Genomic DNA, 6526 nt, shown 5'->3' on the forward strand with positions numbered 1-6526 from the left:
TATTAAGTCCCAGCTCAATATTATCTTACCGAGCCGGCCCTTGGGGGCTACACGTTGCTGTTCAAGTCTACATGATCATATCTATAAAGTCCCTGCTCATTATTGCATAATGACCCGACCCTTGGGGGATACACTGGTTGAAGTTTTTATAAGCATAAGGCAATTTCAAGTCCCAGGTTGCTGCAAGCATGACAACCCGACACTTGGGGGCTACATATGTGGAATACTCAGTTCTGACTGGTGATTGAGATGAACAACCTGGATTTCTTCAAGCTTGTATATTGAAGCAAGTCTTAAGCTGTTGCTATGCTACCTTCTTAAGACTTGGGGGCTACAAGTGATAGGCATATAAGAGGTACATTTTCAAGCTTGATGTTAACTACAATTATGACCCGGTGCCATCAATATTTGTAAACCGGCAATTTTGGCAATGGTAAACCGGTAAAGTTTTACATTCTTAAACCGGCAAGTTCTACATTCTTAAACCGGCTGAAGATCAGTTGAGTATTTTAAGGACCAATATTTTTGTTAAGCATTGGGAGTTGAGTCAAATGAGTTATTCTTCACAATATTTCTCTATCACAAATCAATGTCGGCAAATTGATTATGAAGCTGGCCTATTGACTCGGATTTTATAGAAGAAGGAAGTGACAAGGACTTAAGGATGATCAGGATCAGTTTAACATGGATAAATCCAAATTAAACTGGGGGCTAATGTCGGGGATATACCCCGCGGTATGACCCGGCTGGAATGTTAAACCGGCTGGGACTTGGTAAACCGGCGGATGGTAAACCGGCGGAGAGTTAAGACAGAGAGTCAAGACAGATGGCTAAGACAGACGGTAAACCGGCAGACAATGTTAAACCGGCAGAACAATGTTAAACCGACAGACGTTAAGAAGCCCAGGAAGGGAAGTCAAAATAGTTTAAGTTAAAGTCCGAGTTGGACTCCACATGTAACTCGCCCCTTCAACATATATAAGGAGGGGCAGGGCTCCTCAAAGGGAAAAGGAAAAAGAAACAATCTCTAGGGCTAGACACAACTAGAGGAGAGCCGGTTTACGGCGACTCCCTTGTGATGATAATGAGATCTAGCCTCAAACAACATGTAGGGTTGTTACCAGATGATGTTTCCCGGGGCCCGAAGCTATTTAAACCCTTGTCTTGTGTTGCGTCTCTCGATTCCGCTCAACCCCTCTCAAGCTACCACATAGATGCGTTGGCCTCACGACTAAGTCCTCACACTAAGGACATCTGACGTGTTAATTCCACGATAACACTCGAAGCTACACCGCCATCTTAGCGGAGAAGCAGCGTGGCTTCCACGAAGCTACTTCAGGAGCCTGTCTTCACGGCTCCTGCTAGCTACCCCGTGGACTTAATCACGGAGTCTCACAATTGCCACCTTATGACGCAATGGATGAATATGAAAGTCAAGGCGGCTGTTGGCTCTGTTGCACGTCCTGAACCTGGCGCAACTTTTCACTGTCGGCCGATTCCAGAAGGATATGCTAGGGTGATGGTAGACGAAATAACGGAGGGATTTGAGGAGCTTGAGCTTGACCACCCTACCGGTGAAGGATAGACTCGGCTGGGTTCTGCTTTGAAGACTCCATGCCTATGGCGGAAGGAGCTCATCAACCTTCTGAACTGGACGCCTCTGCCTCCTCCTCCTCCTCCGGAGAGTCAGGGTACTCCGCCTCATCCACCGCCTCCTCCTCTGGCGAGTGATCAGGGCACTCAGCCTCCTTCTCCGGCATGTGGCGGCACTCCGCCTCCTTCTCCGCTTGCGCCGGCGCGTCCGGGCAGCCACCAGCCTCCTTCTCCAGCGCGTGGCGGCACTCCGCCTCCTTCTCCGCCAGCGCCGGCGCGCCCGAGCAACCACTAGCCTCCTCCTTCTCTGGCGCATGGCGGCACTCTGCCTCCTTCTCTGCCTGCGCCGGCGCGCCCGAGCAGCCACCAGCCTCCTCCTTCTCCACCTCACCAGCAAGGGCGGAAGAGACCCGCCGCTGCCCCGGCTGCTCCGACGCGTCGTAGTCCTTCTCATCCGCCTCGTAAGCAAGCACGAAAGAAAACAGCCGCAGCCGCTCCGTCTGCTCCGGCGTCTAGCAGTACAGCCAGAGGCAGGCAATATAGATTCGGTCCACCTCTCAAGCCTCTAGAGAAGTTACCATACGAGAGGACCGTGGAAAACGCGAAGATCATGGAAAAAGAAGTGAATGACTTCTTTGAAGGGGTGAAATCAAAGAGACATCCACCTCCGGAGGAGAAGGTAGACCGGGTGAAAGCAAAGCGCACACTCGATGCCCTGAGGAGACCACCAAAGTCTCCGCCGAAAACCAACTATGAGCGCATTACTGCAAAGGTATATATCGAAGCGGAGCGGTCGGGAAATAGTATCAGTGATCGAAGGTTAGCAGAACGACGAGTTGGGAAAAAAATTGCCCAGCTTGGCGAACAAGCGCACCAATCGTGCCCCGCGCTCAAGGTGTCTAGCGATATCGTCGCTAATGATCTGGGGATGGTGCCCGGTTATAGAAATCTTGAAGATTACCTGCCCGACGATGTACATTATGGTTTCTTGGAGGTGGAAGAACACCAATACCATTACGGGAAGCCTCTTGTCAAAGATGAAATATCTCTAACAACGATGATGCGAATATTCCATGATTGGTACATGAAAACCTGCAGAGAGTCTGGGGGGACGAATACTTTGTATCTGAGAGTTAAAGAGGAGCACGACCTCGTTGGAATTAATTTGTTGACTATTCCATTTGATGAGTTCTTCCAGTGGTTCAATCAAAAGGCCCTCGATAAATTAACGGTCACTTGCTACTGTCTGTAAGTACTACTTTTGTCATTAAGTCTCTATATATAGCTCAGCTCTTTCATTGCATGTATATATGATTATCCTCACTATATTATGCAGATTGAAGATCGTCGAGTGCAGAAAAGCAGAAATGTATGATATTGGGTTCATTAACACAAATCTCATAGATAAATTTGAGGTTGAAAAGAACGCCGATGATGTTGAGGCCAACTTGCTCAAATCATTGATAGTAAATCAAAACAAAGATAAAATACTCTTTCCTTACAACTTCGAGTGAGTGTTACTATCTTTTGCATATTCGGTTTCCCTTATTACTCTAGTGAGGTTATAGTAATGTAATTGATGAGTTATGCATGTGTGCGCAACTTCCACTATATTCTCCTGGAGATTAAGCTTGAGCAGGGACTAGTAACCGTCTTAGACTCGAGACGAAAATCTCCCGAGACCTATGCGGACATGACTAAAATGCTCGAGAAGTAAGTTCAATCGATCATTATCGCACCATATCGGCAACTTTTTGTTCATTTCCTGATATCAAGTAATTGTTTTCTTTGTCTCGCAGGCTTTGGAAAGTATTCACCGCACAAGCTCTGGGACTGCCGGGGGAGCTGCGATGGACATACCCGAAAGTAAGTAGTACTAGCTAGCTAGTTCCGCGCATCTCGATCCCGTTGATTCTAGCTACTTTCATCAATGCCATTTATAATGCTTCATTATCAGTTTGATTGACCTCTATTTCTCGTAAAGTGCTTGTGGCAGGAACAAGCGAATGATTTCTGTGGATACTACGCGTGCGAGTTCATATACAACGCGACTTGCAAAGATAAGCGGGGCTACTCTAAAAGATAATTTGATGTGCGTAAGCAATAATATTCAAAATTTCATTTTATTACACCATCATTTCTGTTGAGTTTCATTCATATATATGTATTAACCCCCTTCTTCAAATTAGACGTGGGAGATGCGGAATGAACTCCTACCAGAGGATCGCATGAAAGCAATTCAAGAGGAATTAGCGGGATTCTTTCTTGACCACGTCATCAAAAAGCCGGAGAATACCATGTGGAACTTGATTTCAGATGCTAGGGGATTGTAACAGATCTTACATATTGTATATGTATGTAGCCAGTAGCGTCGGATAGATAATACGAAAACTTGTTGTTCGACCAATCTCTCGGAGAAGGAGAGATCGATCACTTCTCTCGGTATGCATGACAAACTTCTGTACTTAATGGTTTCCTTCATTTTCTTACTAGCGAGCCTGTCGAGGGCCTCTCTATACGTATAGTACGTAGCGTCGACCAAGCACGGAGATAAGAAAGGACACTTCTCTCTATTAATTAATTAGCTACCTAACACAATATATGAAACACCTTAATTAACCATACAAAAACCCCAAATCCACCCCCCTTTCAGAAAGAAAACAAAAACCCTAGCCCCTGAACAGGTGACGCGTGGATGCCTATTAGTCCCGGTTGGTGCCACCAACCGGTACTAAAGGCCCTCCTGCCAGGGCTCGCCACAGCGGCCACGTGGAGGACCATATGTCTCGGTTTGTATAAGAACCGGGACCAAAGGCCAAGGGCATTAGTAACGACCCTTTAGTCCCGGTTCCGCAACCGGGATAGATGGGCCTTATGAACCAGGACAAATGTGTTGGGGAACGTTGCAGAAAACAAAAATTTTCCCTACGTTTCACCAAGATCAATCTATGGAGTCAACTAGCAACGAGAGGAGAGTGCATCTACATACCCTTGTAGATCGCGAGCGGAAGCGTTCAAGAGAACGGGGATGATGGAGTCGTACTCGCCGTGATCCAAATCACCGATGACAAAGTGCCGAACGGACGGCACCTCCGCGTTCAACACACGTACGTAGCGGATGACGTCTCCTCCTTCTTGATCCAGCAAGGGGGAAGGAGAGGTTGATGAAGATCCAGCAGCACGACGGCGTGGTGGTGGATGCAGTAGTGATCGCAGCAGGGCTTCGCCGAGCTTCTACGAGAGGGAGAGGTGTAGCAGGGGAGAGGGAGGCGCCAAGACTTGAGGTGTAGCTGCCCTCCCTCCCCCCTTTATATAGGCCCCCTGGGGGGGCGCCGGCCCTAGGAGATGGGATCTCCATGGGGGGGGGGCGGCCAAGGGGAGGCTTGCCCCCCAAGGCAAGTGGAGGCGCCCCCCACCCTATGGTTTCCAACCCTAGGCGCAGGGGGCCCAAGGGGGGGGGGGCGCACCAGCCCACTAGGGGCTGGTTCCCTCCCCACTTCAGCCCACAGGGCCCTCCGGGATGAGTGGCCCCACCCGGTGGACCCCCGGGACCCATCCGGTGGTCCCGGTACAATACCGGTGACTCCGAATCCTTCCCGATGGCTGAAACTGCACTTCCTATATATAATTCTTCACCTCCGGACCATTCCGGAACTCCTCGTGACATCCGGGATCTCATCCGGGACACCGAACAACTTTCGGGTTGCTGCATACTAATATCTCTACAACCCTAGCGTCACCGAACCTTAAGTGTGTAGACCCTACGGGTTCGGGAGACAAGCAGACATGACCGAGACGACTCTCCGGTCAATAACCAACAGGGGGATCTAAATACCCATGTTGGCTCCCACATGCTCCTCGATGATCTCATCGGATGAACCACGATGTCGAGGACTTTAATCAATCCGTATACAATTCCCTTTGTCAATCGGTACGTTACTTGACCGAGACTCGATCGTCGATATCCCAATACCTTGTTCAGTCTCGTTACCGGCAAGTCACTTTACTCGTACCGTAATGCATGATCCCGTGATCAACCACTTGATCACATTGAGCTCATTATGATGATGCATTACCGAGTGGGCCCAGAGATACCTCTCTGTCATACGGAGTGACAAATCCCAGTCTCGATTCGTGCCAACCCAACAAACACTTTCGGAGACACCTGTAATGTACCTTTATAGTCACCCAGTTACGTTGTGACGTTTGGCACACCCAAGGCACTCCTATGGTATCCGGAAGTTGCACAATCTCATGGTCTAAGGAAATGATACTTGACATTCAGAAAAGCTACAGCAAACGAACTACACGATCTTTGTGGTATGCTTAGGTTTGGGTCTTGTCCATCTCATCATTCTCCTAATGATGTGATCCCGTTATCAATGACATCCCCATGTCCATAGCCAGGAAACCATGACTATCTGTTGATCAACGAGCTAGTCAACTAGAGGCTCACTAGGGACACATTGTGGTCCATCTATTCACACATGTATTACGATTTCCGGATAATACAATTATAGCATGAATAATAGACAATTATAGCATTGTGGTCCAACAGTCTCCCACTTGCACTAGAGTCAATCATCTAGTTACATTGTGATGAATCGAACACCCATGGAATTCTGGTGTTGATCATGTTTTGCTCTAGGGAGAGGTTTAGTCAACGGATCTGCTACATTCAGGTCCGTATGTACTTTACAAATCTCTATATCTCCATTTTGAACACTTTCACGAATGGAGTTGAAGCGATGCTTGATATGCCTGGTCTTCTTGTGAAACCTGGGCTCCTTGGCAAGGGCAATAGCTCCAGTGTTGTCACAGAAGAGAGTCATCGGGCCCGACGCATTGGGTATGACTCCTAGGTCGGTAATGAACTCCTTCACCCAGACTGCTTCGTGTGCTGCCTCCGAGGCTGCCATGTACTCCGCTTCAC

Source organism: Triticum urartu, chromosome 7, assembly GCF_003073215.2.
Source record: "Triticum urartu cultivar G1812 chromosome 7, Tu2.1, whole genome shotgun sequence".
Taxonomy (NCBI): Eukaryota; Viridiplantae; Streptophyta; class Magnoliopsida; order Poales; family Poaceae; genus Triticum; species Triticum urartu.